General features: G+C 37.9%; 2 long non-coding RNA genes across 13 annotated transcripts; both read left to right on the top strand.

The window, feature by feature from the left end:
* Positions 1 to 489: 489 nt before the first annotated feature.
* LOC107266219 lies at positions 490 to 14,196 on the top strand. Of its 9 annotated transcripts, none has more exons than XR_003059127.1 (19): positions 490 to 800; positions 1,752 to 1,844; positions 1,911 to 2,039; positions 3,706 to 4,295; positions 4,394 to 4,841; positions 5,798 to 5,943; positions 6,039 to 6,442; positions 7,223 to 7,502; positions 7,577 to 7,866; positions 8,908 to 9,166; positions 9,463 to 9,719; positions 9,862 to 10,300; positions 10,367 to 11,557; positions 11,643 to 11,819; positions 11,951 to 12,338; positions 12,492 to 12,831; positions 12,922 to 12,984; positions 13,137 to 13,295; positions 13,415 to 14,196. It is a non-coding gene; the product is annotated as an uncharacterized LOC107266219 (long non-coding RNA). The 9 variants fall into 9 exon arrangements; XR_003059128.1 differs by having other exon boundaries at positions 4,394 to 5,943; positions 7,223 to 7,295; positions 7,398 to 7,502; XR_003059122.1 differs by having other exon boundaries at positions 4,394 to 5,943; positions 9,862 to 10,063; positions 10,164 to 10,300.
* A 76-nt stretch (positions 14,197 to 14,272) lies between these two features.
* LOC107266240 lies at positions 14,273 to 24,363 on the top strand. Of its 4 annotated transcripts, XR_003059130.1 has the most exons (12): positions 14,273 to 14,661; positions 14,868 to 14,999; positions 15,064 to 15,168; positions 15,266 to 16,522; positions 16,827 to 16,953; positions 17,018 to 17,251; positions 17,344 to 17,593; positions 17,752 to 18,213; positions 18,325 to 18,561; positions 19,243 to 21,014; positions 21,106 to 21,205; positions 23,468 to 24,363. It is a non-coding gene; the product is annotated as an uncharacterized LOC107266240 (long non-coding RNA). The 4 variants fall into 4 exon arrangements; XR_003059133.1 differs by lacking the exon at positions 19,243 to 21,014; XR_001537370.2 differs by having other exon boundaries at positions 19,243 to 21,205.
* The last annotated feature ends 3,117 nt before the right edge of the window (positions 24,364 to 27,480 follow it).

Raw genomic sequence — 27,480 nt, 5'->3', positions numbered from 1 at the left:
TCCAGAAGATCATCTTCTAGGAAAAGAACGGAAACCTGCTCTTGCAAAACACTTTGCGAAGCCTGTCGCACGAGAGGAACTGCGATTGGCTAGACTGGACACGAGGCCTCAAGGACATTCGCTTGATTAATTTCACTTCCTATGATATCCTATAAGTTCTCTATAAGATATAGTGACAATCGTAAGGCATCTGTATTTCATTTTCTCTTTTTATTTCCTGAAAATTAATGCCTCTTAAAGGTAGCTACAGTGTCAAAGTGATTCGTCTGGAAGAAGAGGATCAAACTATCCTTTACGAATTAGTTTTCTAGTTACTATTTCATGTGTCATACTGTAACTAGGGTTATAATGGCGGCAAGTTCTATGATTTATGTTTCTCAAAGCAGACAATTATTGCTACCAACCTATTCTAGTGATCTAGAGTCCATCCTGAGAAAACTGACATCTAGCACGTGCGCGGTAATCGAGGATTGTTCGCAAGTTCTTAGAAGTAGCTAGAGCAACAGGCAAAAGTTCGTTTCCGGATTTCCGGAATATCCTCAATTTCGCGGTTATAATTTGTTAATAATTGAGCATTGGTTGTGCCGTTGGTGGAGGGTCTCTCGCTGGCCAACTGGCTCCAGGTGTGTGCATGGGGAGCGTGGCGGACGCGTGCTTCTCCCCTCTTTAACCCTCAGTGCTCTTGAGAGGTCGTGTAAAGGAAGACACGACCTCTTCGATATTTACCCCAGGAATCCATACTTGTACTAGGAAGCAGGTGATTCAAGGAAAACTAACTGATCTCTCGAAATGCCGAAAAGGTTGGTAGGTCGTACACGTTTATTTCCCGCGACAGTAACTTGACAAATTCCTTGGGCGAATTTACGACGTTGACCTAGTGAACACGTAGCAGTAGAAATACTTGCATGATATTAAGTTTAAATAGCCGTCTTTGACGTAAGGTATTCATTGTTGTATCTGTATCCTTTGTAATTTCGATCTCTGATATTCCTCATTCACTTTTATTTCCCATAATCGCGTTTTATATCGAGCCGTTATCCTTCAGAATCGATACATTTTTATTTGATAGAAGAAATTATTTTTTCAGCTACGATGACGTAGGATTTAGACATAGTTCTAAATCATGTAATCTTCAAAGATTACGTAGTTCTTTATGCTTTATGGCGGAACGTTTCCCAATTATTAGTCCTGAATGTGAAATTGTTGAGGATATTTCATAAAAGAAGTACATATAGTAGCAATGAAATACTGAAACGCACGTATATATGCAGTAACGTCAATACGCCCGATAGGGTAATCGACGTTAGACGGTGGATCCGCCTCGCGGGATTTGCATTCGCGGAAAGGTGGTATTTAGTTCTGGCGGAATGATGCAATTATCAAATTAACTCTCACACCCCCACATAATTGTTCAGGACGCAGGATGTAAGTGGATGATTATTGGGAACCGTAGGGTCAAGCGGTCAGAATTTGGCAACGTCAGAATGTCGAGCGCCATTTTAGCGATGCTATGTAATTTTATCCGTGCACACGCACCCTCCTAACCTTATTGTAATCGCGAACGCGAAAGTATAGTGATTCGATAAATTCAATTTCTTCCGTTTTGATCGTCTGTGTTGTTGCTACGTAAATCTAGATCATTCGATTTATAAAAGAAACTGACCATTCAAATGGACGTCATTAAAAACCATATACACTTGTATTCTTGCAATGGCTTCCTCCCTAATAATGTATTGTGCCTTTTATGACAGGAAGGTGCGAAAATTTTCAAAGACTGCCGCTGCGAATGGTTTGTTTCATGGATACGGTCGTTAGAATGGTCGGCAAGTTAGCCTATTTTGTTCGTAAGTAGACAACGTTAATTATTTAGGAATACTGAACGCCATTGTCCATTTTTGTATTATGTTCAGGTAACTGGTGCAATTCTACGAAAACTCCGAGGCTCGAGGATTTCCAGTGTGAATTTAACGTATCACTGTATATAGCCTGTTATGCTCTTCTGTTTTGGTATCGTTATACAGTATGTTACGGAAATTAAGGTTAGCTATGCATTCTATTTTATTGGATATTAAAGGTTATATAACAGAATCGAAATCCTTAATCGGTCTTTGTTTCAATAATTTATTATCGCCTGGATTTTAATATTCTATTTATTGTTTCTAAAGGACTATTTATTTATTTATATTGTACAGTCTATTGTACGCTTCAAAATTAGTTGAAACTAGTTAGTGAAGCTGAATTGTTGAAACTCGAATTTTTATTATCAACCAGGAAACTGATCCTATTCTTTTGAACTTCTATGCTCAGGTAGCGTCCTATTTTCTATTATTATATTCTACCATGGTCTTTCCATTGTTACCTGCAAGTTTTTGTGGTCCTTTCTATATTAGTGAATTGAGAATGGTACAGGCAACTAGCAATTGTTTCATTATTGTTTCGATTGTCGGCAATATAACGATTGGTGTTAATATTGATCGTTAACAAATCGATGTCACCAACGAGCACGAGGCGGATTAATAAAGTCGCTAGTCATTCTTTTGAATTTCACAAATTTCAGTGCATTCTTCATCCGAGAAAAAAAAACGAAGGAAAATTGCGGTATAAAATTGTTACCTTTGTATCAGACGGACATTCTTCTCAGTAATTTGCAAAAATTGTAATATGCCACCCACATTGTACCTAATGGAAAATCAAAAGAACTTATCTCCGCTTGATTAACAGTAATTTTGTCGATAATGAAGGAAATAATTTGCGGAAATGAATTCAATACTTTTCTATAGGCGTACGAATCAATACGCGTGTCAAATTTGTAAGTGGTCTCATTTTGGGAATCGATCTTGGGACCACACAGCTATCCTTTATAAATTTTCAATTTTCCTTCTTTTTTTTACCAAAAAACCAGCCAAAGTTCCCATAAGTGTTTCATTCTCAGTTTCTATCAAATTTCCAAAAATTTTGCGTATACAGGCATTGATATCAATAGGGTCCATCCAATATCCATTATATAATATCCTATTTCATCCCAGCATACATACACATACCTATATATATAAACCATAATACAAAGAAGCGCTACGAAAGGGATGAAGAAAATTAATTGTTCAGTTTTAAAAATTCACTTCTTTCTCCCCCTGCGACTACCAATCGACTTCCTGTAAGCATCTGTAACTGTCTTAGAATCGAAGGGTAGAATCCTAACTTTGAATTTCAGGCGCCACCCCCTCGTTCCGACATGCACTTTACCAACCCTAATCACTACCCTACCGTTCGTCCTGCGACTAGTCTTAATTTTTCAAAGGCCCTGATCAGTCTGAGAAAGTTTTTCATCCTCCCTCTGGCACTGGAGATTTTACTGATTTGTTAAAAAAAAATGCATCCCCCAACAATTGACAAGAGGTTATATCACAGTGTGCTCGTTTTCAATTGTTGTTACAGTAAACAATTAACTCTGACATTCATATGTATAGACAGGGGTAATACAGACTTGATCAATGTACCATAATAGAGTTCATTAATATTCCATTGATCCTAGTGGCGCTAGTGTCGTTTCTGGCCCGCAGCATTTTCGTTATTATTCCATCGACTGTCTGTGCACCGTTCAATATTTGCATTTGTAATATTGGCACAGCCTGCTATAGCCCGCGATCAAAATGAAAGAGCAAAATATGTACGCAAATAATTTAACTGGCGATCAATCTGTTTCAGGGGATGCTGCAAGGTTCACGACCCCGTCGGGTCATCTTTTGGGATGCTCCCACGAGTAATACGTATACGAAGTATGCCAATAGCCTGGTCTCTGGTTGTCTATCAATTACAAGGGAGATTCCGTGAAACTTAATCTCATGAGAAAAGCTCGAGAAGAGTAAGGAGCGTGAGAGAGTCACGTATTATAAGAAGCTCGTGTTCCCTGGACCACCGCTAAACTCTCATTGGAGGTGCACGCAAATTTGATATCGCACGAAAATTCCTCGTTATTTGCACGAGTAACTAGACCTCACGCCTTTTGGGTACTTATGTATTGATTGACCTTCATTGCGTGACGATTTCATGGGAAATTAAGCAGGAGTTATTTTCTCGGAAATTTGTCACATTCCGTGTCTCGTATGAGAAATGAAACACCGTAAAGGTATTACAGCGATAATCGTTAGCACGCAACTTTTGGTGTACTTAAGAATTGTGAAATAATAATATTCGCTTGGATCACCCACGATGAAAAGTCAATGGCATAATGGCGTGACGGATTTGTGACGGTTCACCCATATTTTCATAGTCTCCACCTCTTTCATCTGTTTGGTGTACGTTTTGCTGATGATATTTTCGCACGTTATTTTTATTTATTGTCCCAGGACACACCCACAGACCATCATTCGATTCATTGCCTTTTATTTTTTAGGAGTGTGAACTGTACTCATTTACCTCTACGGCTGCCGCTAACTGTCTGTCCATAATTCTCGAAGGAGGTCCCGAAGGAAGAAAGCCTTTAGTTACCACTGCCACAAAGTGTCTTAAGGGCCTCCAAGGATTTCCTAAACCATTTTCGTTTTGTCTCTGTTCTTATTTTCCTCTTGTTTCCACGATAGGCAACAAGTCTTCGGCGAAAAATTAACACTCAGGATTTAACAATTGGATGGAGGTCAAGTGTCGAAGCGTCGATTGCCCTTTTAAGTACTTGAACACAAATTCCAATTGAGGACCAAGACTAGGACCCAACCGTGGCACCAGAAGATCACTTGACTCTCCTCCTAATCCCGTCAAGAGCACATGACTTGACGCCTTCCACATTCACACGTAGTTTCTCTTTATGTTTCTTGGCGTCATAAAGATGAATGAACCGTCAACGGGTAAGGATGAATGGTTAGGATCAGAGCTGAGAGTTTAGCAGATTTAATTTCTTCGCTACTCGGCAAACCTTTATGGGTGGTCAAGATAATTGTAACGGTTTTGGAAAAAAGAAGGAAGTAGGTCATTAACAAAATCTTAAGTCGCTTATATAATAATTACGGTCCTTGTATTTACAGTAGTACATTTTTACTAAGAGCTCATTTTGTGCAATAATTTTACGTACTTAACGTATACGCAGAAAATTTTATGGTAGCCATTTTGGGCCTTTCTAATCCGCTTATAAAATGGTCACCGATATACATTTTATTAGTAGCAGCACATTCTGCACAATATTTTTATACGTTTATTTGTAAAGATTCGCCAGGAAAGAATCGATGCAACACAAGCCTTATCCACCGTGCTGTAACCTTCGTTTACAGTCAGGAATTAGGAGCGCTTTGACATACCTAATCTTCTGAAATATATTCGAATAATGAAGTTAACAGAGAAATATATCGTGTCGGATTAAATCCTATTATAGACGATGCCGCGGTCTTAATGCATGGCAATAAAAGGTGTTAATAATAATCCTACCGGTTACTAATATAATATGGGTCAGGATACGTTCAATAAGGATTAAACTGATAATAAATCGGGCGCCAACCTTTTCAAAAGTTGCGGGCTTGACTACGTTGGTCGAAAATCAAAAATAAAGAAAGAAAAAAGAAGCACGCCATCTTTCAGGAACGGGTCAAGATCTCGTGTCTCTTTGGTCTTGTCCTTCTCTTTCTTTATTTTCTCGGCCGGAACTCACTTGGGCGTCTCAGCTGGGAGCGTTTTTAGCCATGTACCTTTGTCCTAGTTATTAATCATGCTACAGCTACCGCGGCTATTTTAACATTAAGTGAGACATCTCTTGGCGACATAAGTCACCGCCACATACTGTGAGATTAATTCGAGAAACTTCTATTCGCAGCGGGTTATCGTGGATCTTGCGATACAAGGACGCAAGGACAATTCCTTAATGGCGTCCTCGGATTCGACGAGTCGATTAATCTGTGTCTTACTTATCGTACCTACCTGGGTAGTCTTGTCATATTTTGTGAAACAAGATGGCAAAAGGTAATGCCGATTATGATATCCAATATTTTTTTCAATGAAATCTACTCTTGTTTGAATCTCAAAATCTTATAGTTCTCTTTTCTTCATATTCTCAGGTGGTCGAAACGGAGGATTTACACGAGACGAAATTCTTTCCGCATTTTCAAAATCCCAGGAAATCCATTGGCGGTATAATTACTACCGCTTGGCAGCTAATTTTATCCTTTAGCAAGGGTTTTTATTAATAAATCGGCTCCATTATGTGATAAAGTGCGGTGGGTCTATGTATAAAAGGTCGCTTGCCGCTGACTTATGTGGGCATCCGAAGAGGAGCACGTGATAAATGGGTACCTAATGCCCACTGGTCCTCTCGTGATGCCCATTCTACCTGAAACATATGTATATAATACAGTACATATGTATAGTATACCCCATTAGATATCCTTATTTATAAGTTACTCTGTCGCCCCAATTGGAATCTGTGGAGAAATTCAATTTTTGAGGTTTCTTCAAATTTCAGGTAATATTTAATCTTATTATGGTCATACCACTTTGTGTAGAGAGCCTTATTAAGTTTCATGAAGACTTTCGATATCGAAATTGAACTTAATAATTGTACAATTTACACGCATGATATGTCTGACAATTTTGAGTTAGTCCTCTTAAAATTTATTCGTCTCATAATTAGACCAGAGTCTTGGAATAATAATATCCCTCGGGTCAACTTCACACCGCACGGCTTGTCGGCTGCCTTTTTAGCTAGACGATTATCATATACTAAACGGTTCGAGTTTGAATATAAATCATATGTTAACCGTCATTTATGCTATGCACCATAATTGGAGATTCACTTTTGGCTTAAAACGACAGATTACCTATACTGAAATCATTCCGAGTCCTGCTATTTGGTATCAATCTTTACTTTGCTACGTGAGAACGTCACCTAGTTTTATATTTACTCAGGCAAGTTCCACAAACCTTATGGTAGATAATTCTATCGAGGGAAAACTAGTTTATGCAATCCTGTTAATCCAAAAGATCTACGACTTGCTGCTTCCCTTTTCAAGGTGTATTAATGTCTTTCCGTTCGAACCCGTACGTTTGTCGCCTCTTTCTTGGAATTTCCAGGACCCAGAGTCACCGACGTTCCCATATTTTCTATTCGTTTTTCTCACGTCTCGTGGGAGAGACCTAAGAAAGTAGAAGTGAAAAAAAAGAAGAATGCCCAGCCACCAAAATTATTTCTTAAAAAAAAAAAAAAACTGAAACTACAATACTAATTTTTCTTTCTTCATTGCAGATAAGAATAATTGCAAGAAATTTATCAAGATCAATTGACCTCTTAGCTGCTCCCTGTCTCAGAATCTGTGACAGTAGGTATCAAGACTATAAAGAAAGGAGTCAGCAATTCAGGACTCGTGCTGCTTTGCCAGGATAATTACGATTATTAAGCCAAGTCTGTGCTGGTAATTTAGCTCGAGGGAATCATGGGAACCAGGGGAGTTCTTTGATCCTGATCCTGGATCCCCCAACCAACACGAGTACCACTAAGACTCGAGTGGGATATAAACCGTTCTCGCGTAAGTACCAACAATGCATCTACAATCTGAACAGTACTTCAAATACACTATAGTGTAAATATCATTGTTCCCAGGCATCCGCGACGAGGTCATCGAAATTTCACAAAGGATAACAGACAAGCATCCTCGCAGAAGCATATTAGATTCGCATAAATCCAAAAGGAAAATATCATTAGCAAACCGTAAAAGCGAACTGGAAAAAATTCAATTTTTATTTTTACCAATGAAATCTTCCAATCATGACCAAGTCACTCAGGACACGTTTATCGCGACTGTACAATGTAATACAAAAGTTTCGCACGTTAATTGCTGACTCGAACTTCTCATTCTAAACGGTCATCAGCTCATCATTATAATTTAGCAGGTAGCCGATCCATGGAGCCTCGTGGCCCGTTTTTACCGTGCATTCTTCGCACGTATTTAAAAGCGTTTAAGGGAGCCCTCGAGACTCGAGTGCTCTCGGTTGGATCCACAATGGTCCTTGCGTATTATTTGTTGGTGAAATAACATGCTGTCAGTTAGGAAGGATATGCTAAATATACGCTAGCTCGAGAAGAATCGATCGAACTCGTCACGAATTGTTGTTACCAGTCATGGTAACTATATCCATAGGTATACGTAGGGATCTTTCACGACAATTCGATGCTATATACCAGCGTATAAACTCACCTTCGAATCTGAATCAACTCTGAGGATCCTTTATTATTATTAACCTGCATCATTTTTTTTTTCCTTTTATCCTCAAGGTGCATCGTTATTTTTACAATGGTAGCTAGCGCTCGCGAGTTCGTTCACGCGAGCTGTGTAACCCTTCTAACATATATTTATATAATCAGTACATACGTACAAAACACAATTGCTATCAACTTGGCAAATTAAATAACGTGTCTCTTTAGCAAAGTGAATACTTACAGGATCACTTGTTAAATGGCTAATTTTCTACGAAGCATTGTTATCGACACGGGGAACAAGAAAAGAATTTATCTAATATTCTTTTGGTACCTTGCAAAAGTTTTACGTTAAGTCTACTAGCTGTATTTACTTATACAGAGGCGACGGCCTATGATCCTGCTATTATATCACGAGGGGGTCCTATCTTTTGTCTTAGGTAACCATACAGGTCTTTAAAGCATAAACTTGAACACAGGGTCAGGAACGATCGATGATAACATTCTATGCACCCTTTTCATTCACTGGATATTATGTAGTATATGAGGCTTTGTGCAACAGCTATTGTACTGTACTAAAACAACACAGGGGATACGATACTGGGATATGAGTCATGAAATAATTTTTAGAGAATTAAGTAGAATTTTGTTAATCTATATTCACACGTAAATCAGTTTCTTTATAAATTATTTATTATTAATTTGATTTAATCTTTATTTTATTTTTTATCTTTCAGTACTCCAACCACCTCGAGCCATCCAGATGGTGACCTATCAAAGTTATAGTTGTCGGCGGACCTGCTAGTCGCTGGACCTGTGATTTAGATGGGGCCAATAATCCGTTCACACACTTGGGTACAAACCAGATAAATTCATTGGCCGCTGGACAATGAAGCTCTTACGCTACAGTTGCCAGGGGGAGTTATATCTTTATAATGGTTACTGAGTTAAAAATGACTTGTCATAAATAGTTGTGACTATACAGTACTGAAGCAGGTAATCCCTTCTGTATTCTATTATATTATAGATATACATTATGGTTGTACCATAGTTTAGTCGGCACGTAAAAGTTGGAATAGTTTTTTGGCGGTACTTTGAATTTTGAAAGGGTCCACTTGTTGATTCCTTTTGAGACTTTTTTTATTTTTTAATACATTCCTTAATGGGCACCATTGTGTTTCTTATATTTGAAAACACGCACGATGTAGTGTGTTGACCTGGTCAGTTTTTATTAGAATTTAAATGTTACAGATTGATAACCTATAATTTACTTGTTTTTCATAATTTTCTAGATCAAATCTGAAACGGTTTTATCTCGATATTTTGAAGAGGGTCCATCAGAATAATGTGCGTGATAAGTTTTTTTTTGTGTATCAGACTGTCTGATTGTTTTGTTTTATCAATTCTCATTGGACTCTTGTACTCTTGAATTATTCAACAACGTGCCATTGTAAATTTGGTGGAATTTGCATTTGAGCACCCGAATGAAATGTAGGACAGGTGCATATCAATTGTATTGCGATTGATTCGCCAAATATATTATGTCAAGGTAATCTGATTCTTCCGTATAAGTATCTTATGTAACAGGTGGGTAGGTTTATAATTTCAATTCTAAAATCGAGTAACTGTTCTTTTTTTCTTTTTTATGAATCGCAACGTATTATTACAATGGCTACTTCATTCGTGATCAGGTGAAGCCAATTCAAGTGAAAGCGAGGAAATGAGGGGAAAAGGAAAGAGGATTTGACAACATCCGGGACTTTATTACTCATAAAGTACAGGTTCCTGCTCCAAATTTTCAGACTAAACGTCGATAATGTCTTAATCAACTGCGACCACGTAACACCTCCACTTTCGTCGCCGCCTACATCCGCTGCGGTGAAACCAATAAGCGTTTGTTGGTTTTTGATACTTTTTAGAATCGAGAACCTTGAAGGATCCGGTATAATTACGACCTCACAATATATATCCTGATATTATATATATATTCCAGGAAGGAAACCCAATATTCCCCATATTAGGTATCTCCGTTCTCCATTATGAAAAACCATAGGAAATGGAAGAAAAGAGACCAGTGAAAACGACACTTTACGTAATAACGTGGATAAATAATTATTTCCACAATAAAATGTGAGTATAAAAACACTTTTACTTCAATGTGAAACTTTATTTTTATGCCAAAGTCTGTGTTTTTAGGTCGAAATTCAAAAAGGGAATATGAAAAAAGTATATGAGGAAGAATAAGAAAAACGGATATTCCACGTAACCCCAATCTCAGGTCACCTAATTTAATAGAGCAATTAAGTTAATACTTTGGGAGGAGTCCGTTATTATATCCCCATTAATTATATGGAGCTGCGCGATCGAATCAGTGTTCGCGTTATTTGATTATCGAATTAAGCTCGTATAAACTAACAAAGGGGTGGAGTAGCTTTTATATTTTTTTTTGCAGACCTTGAACCGTGCAAATTTATCATCAGAAGATTGAACCATGAGAAATTCATCAATGATGATAGCTGTCATGATGATCGTGCGACTTGCGTATAACAAGATGCACCTATAATTTTTGATAATAGATTGCTACAGAGCAGACTGAATATTATTATGAATAATTGAATTAAAAAATCCGATAGGCTCGCTTTAACTGCCACTATTAAACGATTGGCTGCTTTAATAAAATCGTGTATTGCCTTTGGTAAATTGGGGTGCTTTAAGATTCTATTAGCATTACAGATTTATCTCGCAGTCCCTACGGTTATTTCATTTCAACCGGTTACCAGCCCTGGATTATATTATTACCATAGCCATAGATACTATACAATTTATCTTGTCATATATGCACTTCTTCTTAATTCCATTTATGCTGCGGTGGTAGTCAGTCTGACAATTAAGTCTTAAAAGACTAGATTGAATTTTATAAGTGAACAATTACTCTACCTTTTAAGTATAAAATTAATTCTGACATTTAATTTATTTCCATAACAACTAATTCGAAGTTGATCGATTATTATACAGCTGTTTCCACAATACACGTGGCGCATGTTATGTCGATCCTATCCAATGTGGTTACTTGCAAACAGAACAGCCACGTGACCCAATTTAATTAAGACCCACGGGAAAGGCCTGCGGCTTATTCAACCGTATGAAGAAAAATTAATCGCACATACTACAAATATTTTTGATAAAAATATTGTGCACGATCCTTTGTCTTCTACTTAATTATCAAAATTTTGCTCATTTGATTTCAGCCTGTCATGACGTCATTGCAGCTGGATATTCTTGAAGGAAAAAAGGAGTGCAGCGTATATGGTACAGCTTGGAGGATGCTGAAAAGAATGTAGTTCTATTAGGCTCCAGTCCAGTTAACGTTATGACAACCATCCCTCGGTTAGTAATTATGATATTACGTTGTAACACTAGAGGTGGTAAAATTCTGACAGGGTCACAAAGCTCATCTCTTGCTGCTCTCAAGTAACAAGCTGGATGCGTGGGCGGACGTTGGAGTTCTTGCGTTTTCAACATATCCCAAGTCCTGACGGGATAATATTCTGCCCCTCATGCAATTCGTATTGCTGCGTTGCACCGCGTCCATAAGTGCTTTGGATAGATATTTAGGAGCTTAGAGAAAAATAAAACGAAATTGAAGCTGGTAAGGTATACTTTTCAAGAACTCGCAAAGCTTATAACACGAGTCCTAAGAATGTTCTATTACAGTTTCTCACGCTTTAGGAATATGCTTAAATCTGAAAAACCTTTCTCAATTTCTTAAATTTCTTTCAGAAGTCAGAATACGAGATAACTTGCCCAGAACTGACTATGGCCCAACAAGAAATTGGGCGTGAGCTGCATAATTAATGTATATACTGAACTCGTTTGTTGTGCAGTTTCAAAATGAGAGGTTCCAACGAAAGAGATCTTATTTATGATACTTGGACCAGAGTATACTGACCATTTGGACTTAGCGAATAGAAACATCCCCAATGTGCTTATGAATTATTAAAACGGACGTGGGTGGTCTTACTAATTACTGGAAAGCAGATAATTGACCTCCGAGTATCTCATGTGATAAAAATTAAAGACTTGGATGAATTTATAAGAAGCCTATAAAAAAAAGTCACTGCAAAGATACAATTAGTACATTTCATTATCACCTTATAAGGAGATAAAGGTATGAAATTAAAAAAAAATACATTATCACACCATGGAACACTTTTAAAATTATTAAATGACCCTGTCTATCAGACCCAAATCAATGGTAAAGAAAGGTCATATTAAAAATGCTTTTGAAATGTACATCCAATCATTTTTCTGACATTTCCAGCAGGCGATCACAAAGCTCAAGCTATGGGGTGTCTTAAGAGGTGCCAATTTGGGGTGTAGCAAGGTGCCATTTCACGCGATAACTACTTATTAACCCATTAATAAATATCGATGCAATTAAATCGCTTGGTCAAACAGTACGTGTCCGAATACCATGCCGAAGCAGGTCTCTTATGCGGGGTATCATTATGGCACCCCTAATCGGATCAACCAAGGGGTTGAATACTGCTTTTAAAAAAAAAAGCAGGAATATTATCCTGTCATCGTTGGTCTTCCTGGCATTTCTTCATTATAATTACATTCTTTAACCCTTTCGATTTTCGAAATCTCATCGATGGCTGGTTGGTTTTCAAAATTTTTTTTCTTTCACAGTTATTATATAAGACGTGCTATATTTTTATTATCGTTTGACACGATCCTTGCGCTTTCAGATTCTTCCTTCCGTCTGCTGGATGTATTCAATATTTGGAAAATTTGAATTTTTAAACTACCCAGTGAGTATGCGAATGCTCGTAAAAGTGTAGACAGTAAAATTATTGTGTGCGAAATGAGTCCTGGACTGTGCAACGTGGACGCATATTATATATACATATACACAGTGACAGATACGCAATACCCAGTAATGTAAGTGTTATTTGATTTGTAGCTAAGAAAGAGCGGCTGTCTGTAATAAGCGTTCCGCCTCTTCCTCAATATCTGTCTGAAGTCTTGATGCCCTCAACATAACTTATGACACGTCACCTGAAACTTATACGTTAGGATCCACACGTGGTTGTACATAAAAATGTTTCAGCGTGACAACTCAGTACGTATAAAATAATGATTTAAATATTTAAGTAATAAATATACCAGTAGTTCAATGCACCTGGGACATATCAATTTGAATGAAGAAGTTGATTCTGTATCATTTTTTTTTGTTTCCAGTGATAAATTTTACACGGTAAATACAATGTGGATAAGTACAGTCTGTTTCAAGCGGAAATGACGAAAGAATCCAGCAAAGATCAAAGGGACGATGGGACTGCGAGTATTAAAAAATGGTTTTACCCTGGCACCATTTTTTTTGTTGCGTCGTAATCCTTTAAAGTATCAGGACAACGTGATCCTCAGACCAAAAAGAACTTTGCCTATATTTTCGGAGACTTTGGTCCAGATGGGACAGGAAGCCGTATAACACAGGACCGCGATAAAAGCCTTTAGACACCTGCTGGATCGCACAGATGCTCTCCGCTTGATTATACAAATGAGCTACTCACCGGAACCACCCGCCGTTCATAAACGCATACTCACCCTTATGTGCGTCGTTACACCCCAAAGCGTTCAACGTTTTGCAGATAGGAGTTTACATTTTTTTTTTTTGAGACATAGAGGTAGTACGACGTCAGGGCCATAGGGGTAAGCAACATGAGAAGAGAATGATATTTTTACTCTGTGCTTGTTTAACGCTGTGATCATGGGATTTGTGAGATTTTGGCATCTGATACAATTTGCTTTCGGATGAGAAAGAAAAAATGGACTTTTCTGCCGCAGTGGCCAACGCTGACCAACTGTCATTTTCAAGAAGCGTGGCTGGCGCGTGCTCTGGTCGCCCTCTTCTCCATTCTTGACGTCATGAAAATTTATACCTTGGAAGACATCTTTACTTCCTTGATACTATGGAAATGTATTCTTTGGGCATATGGAAAATTATGGCGAAGTCACTTTTCGAGATGCAAGTATTGGCTCTTGATATTCTGCTACCTGCTGCTAATATAATTTTGATTATGCTTGTTGTAGGGTGCAATGTCAATGCGGAGAACATTGTGCGTGTGAAATTTTTAACAAAAAAACTTTTTGAAATTTCATGGCTTAATATCCAATTAGCCAATGTATTTGCCCTGGGAGCAAAAGAATTTTTCAAAAAGGTTGTACTGTCCGTCCAAGGGTTGCCGCAGGCAGATCAACGAGCACTAATGACCAAAGGGGTAATCCAATAATTTGGAAACGAGGAACGTCCTTTTTCTCAAAGTTTCGTTAAACTCTTCGAAAATTTTGAGAAAACCGACCATGCATGTTCCAATATAACCCTGTACCCATCGTCGACAATTTATGAGTTGTGTCAGCCGAAAGTGGCGACCCTTTGTCGGCGGAGAAACGTAACTTGACCGTAACGTTTCACATAAGACCAATAGGTATGTCATATTTTTCTAACAGACCCAAAACCCCAAAACCATCTCAAATCAGACTGTATCAGACTCAAGTAATATGTATCTAATATTCCAAAATATGACTTTACATACTTTTTGCATATTCACAAGTCGCGAATAGTCCCTGATTAGCAGTAAAGATAATTTCTATTTGTGTAATTCAATTTTTCATTAAAAAAATATTCTTTCAGAAAATACCTCCTTCAATTTACCGATGACCCGGTGGTCACTTCGAGGCGGTCGCTTCTTCAAAGTCTCAAAATCACAATCGGTCATTACGGGTTAGTCAAGAAGCAAGTCTCGGTCAGCAGAGTAGCCAGCAGGTACTTATCTGTTTTTGGAATATTAGAAGGCGGTCAAAAACGGTAGGCGGGCGGTTTGTTTTAGCGAAACTTTTTTTGAGAGAGACTCGTCGGAAGCCGAGACCACCTCTAGTTCATTTTTTGGGCCAAACCGTATAAACCGAAGCAATCGACAATTCTGATAAAGCAGGTATGATAGATCCTTACTATAAAAAATCACAGTAACAATTCCTATACCTCAGTACCGATACCATTTCCTAATTAATTTAATTTCCAACACTTTTCAGTGGTCATCCATATAAGGAAACGTCACGCTTTTAATTTGATCCACTTTTGACACGTCTTTCATGGACATTCAAATGCCTCAGGCCATCACGTGCTGGGTCCGTTACTCCAAACGACGGTCCCCACATTTCTACAAGCTGGACCAGAACAGCATACAACGTGCCGCTATTTTCTTAATTATCGTTAATGATTTTTTAGCAAGCCACGAAAGCCCAACGTTCTAAATTGACTTGTAAAACGTCACACCGCATTTACTTTCGCATTAGCCCAGGTCCCATCGAGCAGCATTGTTTTAAGGCCCACGGCATAATTTTCCTGTTAATTCAAAACGCGTCTACGGATTTTCCTTTCGGCGGACGCATAAGAGTGACCACCCAAGTGGAACGTCCTCAATTCTGGATCCATTTTTATCATCCGTAACTTGATTAGAATTACCACACGTACCTTAGAGCTGTTAACCTTTTTCTTCATTCCAAAAAATATATACGTCCACTTTCTTCATATTCACATCAGCAGCCTAGAAAAAAGAAATTCAAAAACGGAATACACCATCGGTCCTCCCATTTGTTCTAGAACGTGACCCTAGGTCAGTTCTAAGTATCCTAAATACAAATACCATATCAGACGTCAGTCCAGACACACTGACATAGTTCTAAACACATCGGTATTATGTTCAGCGATCAAAAGCATATTGAATCTTCCACCAAAGTATCAAAAGCATCATATTTCACACGTCGAGTCCTCTCGAGCAATATAACCTCGATAATCAATATTTTTAATCGACTCAACCGACTGATAAGCTCATTGTAAGTAGGTGCGAATAATCAGAATTAATTAGGTCTTAACTAATACAAACTTTATGCATTTCTAATACTCTTATTGTATTTAAAAAAAGAAACACTATAGTCTTATAAAATAGCCACAAGCTGGTGACGTCATCGTGCACTCATAACCTACTTTTATATTTTCTTTTGGTGTTACCACGGAAAGGATATATCGTTTATGGTTGGCACGAACTATGGTTTCGGTACCTGAACTGTCAGTCACTGAAAAGCATTCAGAAGCGGTTAATGCGGTTTTAAAGGTAGCCCCACACTGGGTAACTGGAAGTAAACTTGTCGGTATACGAGATGAGATCGTGTATAGATAGGATCTGAAGTACCAGGACCACCCGGGCTATTTAGAGCGATGTGGCTGATCGGCAGGGACCACGATTATGGTGTCCGGTGTCCGGTGTCCCATAGGGAATGTTAACACCTGTAAGCATTAATAGTACACTACTACTACTTACTTAGACACCCGTTAGCAGGGATCTTGGATTAACTGTTTCTAGCTCGAAGATTCCATATGGTATCTCTGACACAAGTACTACTTACATATAGAAATATAAATCCTTTGTTCACACTGGAGGTTATGAAGTAGAAAACTGGTAGAGGATAAAGTATTTTTTTGTTAAAGATAACCAAATTTTGATCATCTAGACCATTTTTGTTTGAGGTGCTATTTGTGGCTTTGGGCTGATTTGGTTTTCTCATTATCTTGATCGTATTATTGTTTTTGCAGGTTATGCATATTCAAAGGGAAGGAAGAAAGCGGCGGGAAAATTTGGATGGGACATGGAAACTGTAAATTTTTTTTCCTTTCTCTACATCTTTACGAAGGTCTCTTTGGGACTAGACATTATGCTAAGGTAATCTGATCACGTCACTGTAGAAACGGCAGAAACTCTCAGCCTATCACTTTGGTTTCCTTAGACTTCGCACCTATTTCAACACGGTCTTATCCGGCTTCGGATCAGCCAGTATTTGTCTCCTAAACGAGGATTTCTGGCACCATTTCACCCGACATGTTTCTTCTGACGATCTGGATCTTGGACCATTCATCCCTATGAAACTTTGGGACATCGTGTTTTACAGAGGCAGATTTAGGAGTTATCTTGTTATTCCATAAAGTTTTAACTACTCCCTGTGCCAAGGAAGGGATGAACGGTTGGTTCTTTAAAAGAATTTGTAAATACTTGTAAAGGTATCGTCGACAGACTTTTTTACTGAATTTACAACCAACGTCATTTTTCTTTCAGAAATTACTTTATACGTCCAGTGAGTATGGTTTGAGCCAGATATAAAAAAGCTGGTACCTCAAATTTGATTGAAAATAGATAATACCTTCTACAAACTGTCGGATGCTCCAAATTCGAAACCGCCCACATCCGCCATTACGGACATCAGATCAGTATTTGTTTGTTTTACTCGTATAATCAGGTAACTCCATTTATACTACGTGATCAGGACCCGTATCATAATTGGACCGCCATCATAAATCTTATCAAGGTAATTTCTTTATTACTATCCTGAATAATTGCATCAAGACGAAGCATATAAAGGATTCGACATAATTTCTGTATTATTAAACTGTATGATTAATTTTTACTTCAATTTAAAGATTCATGGAAATTCATGAATTAATTCAATGATTTTTTTTTTTCAAGATCGCTTAAAACTGCTCGTGGTCCATTCGAAATTCACGAAAGCCCCTCATCTCGGATTGGAGTCCTTCTGCTGTTTTCTTCAGAAAACTTCCTGCAGGAACATTCTGGATAGTCACGACGGGAGGCGTCATATGGAACTTTTGTGATGCTGGAACATTTTGAAAGTCACCCATGACGCCCACTGTAGCAGACTCCTTTCAGATTACGCACCAACTGACTGCAGTCCCGTTCGTCCTTCATCAGGAATGAATGGAAAGGATAGCGTGAGATTTCTTGAACGTATAGAATGATTAATCTAAGAAGATCGCAGTGAATGAAGTCTGAAAACACTGCACGGTAACAAGAGAATATCCAAAATCAAAAAGCCACAGGATAATATTGTGGCGAAGGTACGGCTGACCTAAAATGCACAGAGTCTTTCACTGTAATAAATATTAAAACAAGAAAGTCGACTTTCTCGAGGTAACGAAAAATCATTTAATATCACTGCTCCGCTTTTCCAAAGATTTCACATAAACCCACTTAATGTAAGACTGCCTTGCCTTGTAATTAACAGCCTGTTGTATTCCTCAGATAAATAGGATGGCGGTAGTACCTTCAAGTGTAGAAACGCAAGCAAGAGGATTTTCTGCCATTGGTGACTTACCTGTTTCGGAAGGAGCACTTATGAATTCGGGGTAGTAAGAAGGTAATAGGAGGGCGCGCGTAGGGTGCTTTAGAGGGAGGCCACCATATGGGGAGCATACGGCGAGCAGGCACCCGCTCCCTCAAGGGTTTAATCTACTGACAAACTACTGTCGAAAAAATCAGGTGGCTATTTGCGTCTTATCCTTCACCCTATCCGCCATTGCTTCTTTCTTGAAATCACCTGCGCATGTTCGCCATTGCTGTTACGTTTGCACGTACGTTTGAAATTTTCATAGAATGTTTTTACGAACGATAAACACGCACGCGGTTTTGAATCCGTGGTCAAATTGTAACTAGACAAAAAGTAGGGTTCAAATTTGACAATGGTAATGATGTTTTGTTGCACGTTTTTGGAACACTTGTTGCTTCGGGTTAGGGGCAGAAAAGTTTACGGATAGAAATTGAACGTCGGTGTGAATTTAAAGTGGAATAATTTTTTTCAAAATTTGAATCCATTAACACGATACCCACCCTAGCTATTTTTTATCTGTACTTTTTGTACTAACATGTTATAAGAGTCTGTCTTAGTTTTTACTTCACTTTTTCGTCCTTCAAAGGCCGGTTGAGGGTTGATTAATATGGAGGAAGCAAGGTAGATTTTAGTTTCATCTAAATTAATTACTTAATTAATCATGCACTTTCACTTTCACGGTTAGTACTGATTAGTAAATCACACGAATCACTATCAATAACGTCTCGTGGGCTACTCGTGGTATTTAATATGGGTAAACGACGATTCTGTTACAAGAATCTAAAAGAAATTTAAGGCTTAGAAATGTTAATTTGCAAATTTTTAATTTTCAGTAATATCTACATCTACTTTTGCAACTATCATCTTCCCATGCATGAGAACGCATATGTATCACTCGATGGCAGTGCACAAGAAGCTACGTCGATTCTTTTAAGAATAAAAAGAAAGCTTTTGAATGTCTTCAATTGGCATATCGAACGCCATGAAATTGGACAAATTCAATTGGTGAATTTGACGAGTAGCGGAATAATACGGTGTTGGTGCAGAGTAGAGAAGAGACTCGAGGGTCCCTCGCTTGCCAACTGTCCCAGGTGTAGATCCCAGGAACACGAGGAGTGTGGCTGGCGCGTGCTGCTACTCCCCAGTTCTCGCTGCTCGATCCCCGATCCACGCCTTCACATTGCCACCGATCATTGGTTCAGCTTGGTCACGCTTTATAAACATGCGAGCATAGCTTTTTAAACTGCACACGTTCGCTCACCTCGTTTTCGACACGAACTTAAAACATAAGGGTTGAAATTTTCATAACTATAACTGAACCCCATCTTGGGATGTCTTAGAATCACGCTACCAACGGTTCATTACTGAAAGCCAAAAATTGTAATACAGTAAACTATGAAAAATTATTTTCTAAAACAAGTACAAACCATTTACCGAATAATTGAGTAACAAAAATAATTCAGACTTTAAGCTTCGAATAGTCTTACAATTTTGCTTAACTTTTTCTTTTCTATCTGTGTGGTTTCTGATTGAATAGGAAATAGGGGTTGGAATTAAAGATTGCACCTGAGGCGTTTCGTTTTTCTTACATTGTAATTCTCATATGTGTATTTCGTGATGTGGTCAAAGAATAATTTCGTGAAGAGGGAACGAATCAATGATGATCGAAATTCTCGGTCCTTCTGCAATTATGGAAATTCAACCCTACAGAAAATCAAGGATATCGGTTAACGTGATTCTCGTGCAGACGAATATCGGGTCTATGAAGGTACAGATTAATTAACGATTTTCTAAAGATGCGTGCCAACCCCAGGCGATATTTTAATATGAATAATCAAGCCCTCGTTAGAGCCAGAATCCCGGTGAAACTAATTATGCAAATGTGCGTTAAGATACGTTAACGAATTTTACAATCGCCCTAATAACCCAACGTATCGATAATTTGACAGATAAAAATGTACCGATCAAATCAAAGGTGTAAAATCACCCTCGACATTGTTAAACATGCCTACCAAGAACCAGTGTTCTACCCTATTTAATAATTTACAACCCCCTGATACTACCCCAGTTGCACCAACCCTTGAAACGACCTCCTGCCCAAAGTGCATCCCATTTTAAAAAATTATTTCAACTCTCCACTCCGTCCATTAGTTATCCGTAATCGCAGCTCTTTCAACAACCACGTTGCAAATATTACACGGTTCACTTGGCTTCCTCAATTAATTAAAATATTTATCACTAATGTCTTATCACCAATAAAATCACTCTCTCCCGTAAATCCTTATCCCCTATACTTTCTCGAACGTTCTCACGTTCCCATTTTATACGTTTCCATCCAGCAATTTTCGAGCCAACCACCACCTCTCCCATTTTACCTATAGTCGAAGTAATCGACCGAAGCCTCGCGTTTAAATTCACAGCTTGAACGTTCTTATCGCGCATAATATTATAATGGAAGATAGGAACTACGTAATGGATCTCACGTTAATGCCTGAGAAAAAGTTGGAAAGATTACGTACCGTTATACCGAAGGCAATAAACGAGGGGCTTCTCGCTACGCTTGCCTATATACCATATATATATGTGGGTACAGCTACAACCCTATGTACGTATATACTTATATGTATAAACATATCTTTCATACCGACTGTCACAGATTCTATGCCAAGACGTCACACGTCAACATATTTCTATAGGAAGTCTTCGGTATGGCAGTTGGAACGATTCAAAAAATCGAATACCGCGTGCCAACTCATTCTTCAAGATGGAGGTTTGAAGAAACGGCGGGTACCGTAGGTAAAGAGCTTTTGTATGAAACGTGCTTTATAGTAATTAATATAAAATAAGAACACATTTAAAAAACAGTATACAGAAATGGTATATTTAAAATCAAGAATATACGGTTATTTAAATTTTTTTTTTCTACAAAACATAACCTCCAATCTTCTAATGTCGAATTACTGCATCTTATGCTTACTTATGTCCTAGGAACTTTCGTGTAATACCTGTATATTATGTAGGCTCGTTATGCATTCTTACTAGCAGATAACTATAGAGTAGCGTATGTGATGAGGAAGTACAAAAGGTTTACTGTAAGTACAGTGTAATGGATGACGCTATTGACAGTGTTCCAAGGAATACTAAATTTGACAATTTATGCTTTTTAAAATCTTTTTAATATAAAGAGTATTCCTATATATAAGGACATTTATAAATGTAGAATAATTGGTTGTGTTTTGAGATTGATAAATATAGTTTTACCTTATGATACGTTGTGACTTGGTATGCTTATAACTGTAAAATGTGAAGCACGTGAGGATTCTGGACGCGTTTGAACAGTATAAAATGCTAAGCCTCGTTATCGAATATAACGTATGGGATGGTTTATTACCTGCACCGGAAGAATCTGCGTGAATACCTTTACTGCAATGTGCGTAAAGTTTTCTTTATTACCGTCAATAATTCTACTACCGTCCGCCATCTTTTGATGCGCATCGAACAAAAGTGCGCATGCGCATTGCGTCTAATTGTACGGTTATAAATTACATTGCTTCTAGCGGACAGACATTTGATCGTTTAATGAGTTACCGAGCGACAAGAATAATTTTTGTATCTGGAAAAATCAAATTTTTCACTTTTTGAAATCTCCAATTCAAATTTTCTATTCGCGATTACGTTGCGGCTTACTGTATAAAAAAAAATGCATTGAAATATTAGCAAAGAGCGGCTTCTTTGATCAGTTTTTCACGATCCATTTGTTTTTTCTGCACGAGGTGTCGAATCGCCAACAAGTTTTTGTTAGGGAGGCTTTATGGGGTAGTTCACAGGCATTGTGGATCGGTATATCCTGCCGTGTTACCATTGTATCCCAATGCCGATTGTTCTGTACGTTTGTTTCATTCTTACTTGGAAATCTCGAAAATTAAATGAGGTTGGATAGTTCTTGATTCTTTTTAGTTTTGCCCGTACGCGTTGGCGGTTTTTTTTAGTTTCAGGAAAATCATTTGATTTCAAAATTTCGTTACGGATACTCTTATAGGGGTTTAATTACTTTTGTGTTTTCGAAAATACGGAGGAATCTCGTGGACGCCGGGATTAATCTTGAAAACTGGGCGGTTTTATGGGTTTCGGTGAAACAGAAACGATGGGGTTAGGTTAGTACTTTCTATAGGATTATGGGATTTCTCAGGTCACGTCAGACCCTTTTTTTTGTTTTACCGAAATTCAGGTCACTTTTTATTTCAAAAGTTCTCTCGTGTGGGTGGATAATGGCCGGAACGATTTTTGAAAAATTCTTCCGATATACTCGTCATAAAAATAAACTATGGCCAGGAATTGAATCAATGAATTTTTTAGGGTTATATCCGTTTCATCTTAAACCTCCCCTACCAAAAGAAGACACCGAAGACGTAACTCAAAAAAATGCAGAATTTTTATTTTTCAAACAACAATTTCCGTACACGATGTTCACTGTAAAAATAATTTATATTATGAATCTGGTGAGAAAAAAAAATCAAACCCTTTTTACGTTGGACCACACAGGATGCTCAGATCATTAAATTTTGCATATGAGTTCGCGAACAATGATTGGTAACACTATATTCAATTTTTAAATTGAATATTAAACAGATTCCTATTCATGAATGAGTACTGTCAGTATCTTCGTATATCGCTTAATTCAATATTAATCCTGTCAGGGATGTACCCAGAATATTGAGATGAATTTATAATGGTCCACCAGTCCAGCATCCAAATCCTATAGCAGAGACCTCAGGAGAGTTCAGACTAGAATAAAATACTTAATAGCAACCCCTTGATGTTTGAACTATGATAAACTGTATCTCATCTAGCAGCTAGAATTTGCCTCGTTGATTTATGCTAATCTAATGGCTCCAACCCAAGATATTCGACTAAATGCTCTATTAGGCTTAAGTTAATTATGACGACCGGCCGGCGGTGTGGTCCGTTGAAAACGTTAATATATTACAATATATTAACTCCATAACTAGACCGATACTTTTTGAAAGAGTGAAAAATAATTTTTTTTCTCTTTTACAGATACAACAAAAATCTCATCCAGCATCACCAAACGACACAGAGATACGTCGCGTGTGGCAACTGCCACCAAGAAGTTAGAAGAAAATTTTGAAAAATAAAAATCCTGCTTAAAACAAACAGCCCGCCCTAGACTTGCGGCCGCCTTGTAATAACGCGTCTGACCAATACCGGATGGATAATCGTTTAACTGCAACCCTCGGCTCTTAAAACCATTTTGGCGCAGTTACAAACCTACCGATTGTCCTGCTAACAAGCCGAACCGTAGTTTCGGCAAACCTACAAGGACGAAGTATGGTCGCGGCATCTTTTGTAATCCCTCGCGGACCTTTAATTGCGCACGCGGAGAAAAGATACTTAGCTAAGAAACTATGGTTGTCATAGTTTTTTGAATAAACTACAAAAAATTTCAAAAAATCTTCATACCATCGTTTTTGACATCGACATAAAATCGATTCGTTCACGGCCGTGAACGACGGGGTTAGGTTAACTATGGGTGGACAAATTTTTTTTCGAATTTGTAACTAAAAAAAAATGTCTGGAAATATTAATTGGGGGTAATTTTCTCACACGTTGATCCTCGCTCGAGGCACAATGATTTTTCTCATCTGCACCAATTTTTAGTGTGACACGTCCTTTCCGCCATTCAGTAAATTCGAGATGCCTACGACGTGATAAACATTTATAATATCATTAACAAAAAAAAAAAAACCAGTAGGGATTCTTCTCAGAGACAATCATTACAGGCGGTACCTTATTTGTCCCTGTAGTTTTTTTTTTGGAAATCCTTTGCTGTCTGATTAGGTCATAGTGCCGCCTAGTGATTTTAAAGCGACCAATATTTGATGAAACTAATCACAAAAAAAAAGGAAGACAGAATACTTGTCATTTACCTGTCTTGGTGAACAAAGTTCTTATCGGCTTTTAAATTTGTCATGTTAAATTTTTTTTTTCGTCCTTGTAACAGATTTTGACTTTGACGATTTTTCGCGATAAGACTTCCAACGCTCGCTGACACGCAGCCAGTAAAATTTGAGAGCAGCTAACGAGGGTCTCCTTTCGTGGCTGCCATTATGAGTAGCTGAAAAAAAAAAAGAGTTTCTTACAAGAATAAAAAAAGGGCTCGTGTGGTGTGATGTAATGTGTTTTTGTCACCCTTGTAGCCTTTGATACGTGCCGACAGAACGAAGCCGCCATACGAGTGAAGTTATCTACGCGTATCCCCATGTGGAAGCACTAAGCAGTATCTTTTCGTTCTGAAAAAAAAAGTCCAAGGGATGACCGTGGGTGATGATTTTTGAAAACATAAAATTTCAAGTGTCACCAATGCTAAGTAAAAATATATGTACTTGGAGCGCACACGTGCTTTGCTTTTTTGATTTAATCCGTGCGGATTGATAAATCCAAAAGGAGGATAAATTTTATAATTTTATTGGCAGCGAAGAAGAATTTCCTTTGATCGGTGTAATTTGGGACTGGATAAGTGGAAAACGGGAAAGCGGCACCGACGTGACAAAGGCCAATCCAAAGTCTGGAAGCGGAACCGGATAATGCGATAATGACGTCCACAATTTCGAAAAAGAAGCGAAGCTCTATATGGATACCCGTGTGATTTGATTTTGGTATTTTTGAAAATTTCCAAAATTAATTTTAGTTACAATATTTTTCAATATTTTTGAACTTTATAGATTGGTATGTGCAAGCATATTTTTTTCAAACTTAACCTCTGATTAGGATATATAGATATGGTTATTCGGCTCAGAACGGCTGGCAAGCTTGATTAGAAATTGAGCTGTATCCAACGGCGAAACGGAAGATTAAATAGATTTTTCTATATAGTTCATATATTTTTTTTTTTGATTCATAGCCAACGACCTTACGTAAACCACACCCGTTAAAATCACATAATTTGTAATTTTCTTTTCGTAGACCCCATGCAGGGATCACCCACGGAGACTCCAACGTTGAATCTCCTTATAGGTTATCTATTCGAATTTCGATTGCTAGATACTTTATACTAAAAAATAATTTAGATCTTTCAATAATTAAAGTAATTGACCTTTCAAAAATATTTATGCAGACTAATATATTTAGAAAATGTGTAATATACTATTCGTATAGAAAATTTTCAAAAATCATTAGATCCGTCATTAAAGCATAGTTAGCCCTTATGTCTCTATTCGCAAATGCATATTCATCGACCAATAACTTGAGTTCTGCCTACCAGCTCATGTATTCTCATAAATAACTCCTAGTTGCCGTGTAACATGTTATTTGCCACCAAGCTCCACAAATGAGTTCACATTGTATTTAATTACTCGACTCACGCCCAGGGCGTATCCACATGGACCAGCCTCCCGTTCTTGTATATCAGCCTGTGGCCGCCCTGAAGGACTGTTTCTCATCGTGGCCATCGACCACTTTGCAAACTTGCGACGCTCCCAGATCTAGATTCTAAAGGGCAAAGATCCAATGGGCCAGAGGGATGTTCTTCGCAGTCCTAATTGCTGGTCTCGCAGTAAAACCAATCCTGGATGAGATGTAATAGATGAAACCAATTAATTTTTTCGACCGGACAGCCAAACGGGAAAAATCGATTGGGCAGTCCTGTCCGATTTTGTAATTTGTACGTTCGATGGATATGAGAATAAAACAATTTTGTTTTTCTCATTTTCAAGGTAATGGATATAGCTTAAAAATTAAAATTGTTGTACCTGATTTTAAAAAATAATTTTTATTATGACTTTCAAATGGATTTTCTAAGGATTAGATATTTCTATTTCAAATATACTTACCCCTGCGGATCTTTTCAAAGGCTTCACTAAATTACACCACACTGCCAACCCACAACCCTCATCTTCTTTTAATAGCAGGTCCAATGCGAAAAAAAAAATATTATCGACTCGTTACGTTTTCGAACGTTCCGATGATCGAAACGTTAATGGAATAGACACATTTTTGGTTCTGCTAAGCAGTAGGATGGATGTCTGTATTATTTCGAATTTCAAACGCCAACGATTTAGCTGACGGAAATCACAAAAAAATTACAAATTCAACTGACACCCTGTAAGACTTATAAGGTTTTTCGCACTGTTCACGATTTTCCAAACCCAATATATCTGTTGTATATAATTCTTCCCACCATAGGAAAATACTTGTTAGTTTATTATTCAACAGATAAAAAATATTAAATATTTAAGAATATAGAAATTCAAACTATCGATAATGCAGAAATCTACTAATGCAATAGGTACAGGGTTGCTTTTAACACAACCTTCCAGAAAAGCTTCTCGTCATTAAGTAGGCACGCAGCTTTAAGGTATGGGATTATCGTTCTCTGCTACTTAAAAAGAATTTTGGGACCAAGTTGATCGCGAAATCCAAGACGGCTCTGCGAAGGAATGACAGAGATCGGGTTGCCACGGACCACCGTCACGCTCACCGCAAACTTTATCCTACCTGTTTTCGCTAATTGAGCGAATAAAGATGTAACTGGACCTTACGCCCCTGAGGTATTTGCACCCTTTTTTGCAGATAAAATCTATTTTTCTTTCAGCAATCCTTACACTCACGAAACACAATGAGTCTCACTGAGTGATCATCCAGAAGGATTCAGTGCTGCCACTTAACTAAGTACAGATACCATTTTAACAAAAAGATTCCCTAGGCACCATTTATTCCCTAAATATAATACTAGATAAAAGTATTCTCTCGTAAAGTAAAACTCGTCCTCTCTACCATTGAAATTCAATGACTACCAGTTTATGAAACTATTAAGATGTCATTAGCGAAATATTCGAAACGCGCGTGCCAGCATCGAATGCTACTGATTTCTTGCGTTAGCAAAGATGATCGTTCTAACCTAACAATAGCCCTAATAAGACGCCTACAGGGGCGGTCTTGTTGAGTTCAAGGAGCACATTGTATTCGTCTATTATCGCACAAAGGCGTTCGCCCGTTTGCATGATGGAGCTCAAAGCAATTTTTTTCTCAATCCTGGACATCATGTATGCTAA

This window comes from Cephus cinctus, unplaced genomic scaffold (assembly GCF_000341935.2).
Source record: "Cephus cinctus unplaced genomic scaffold, Ccin1 Ccin1_scaffold0020, whole genome shotgun sequence".
NCBI classification, from domain to species: Eukaryota; Metazoa; Arthropoda; class Insecta; order Hymenoptera; family Cephidae; genus Cephus; species Cephus cinctus.
Note: the sequence above shows the minus strand (reverse complement) of the source record. Positions and strands in the feature narration are given on the sequence as shown.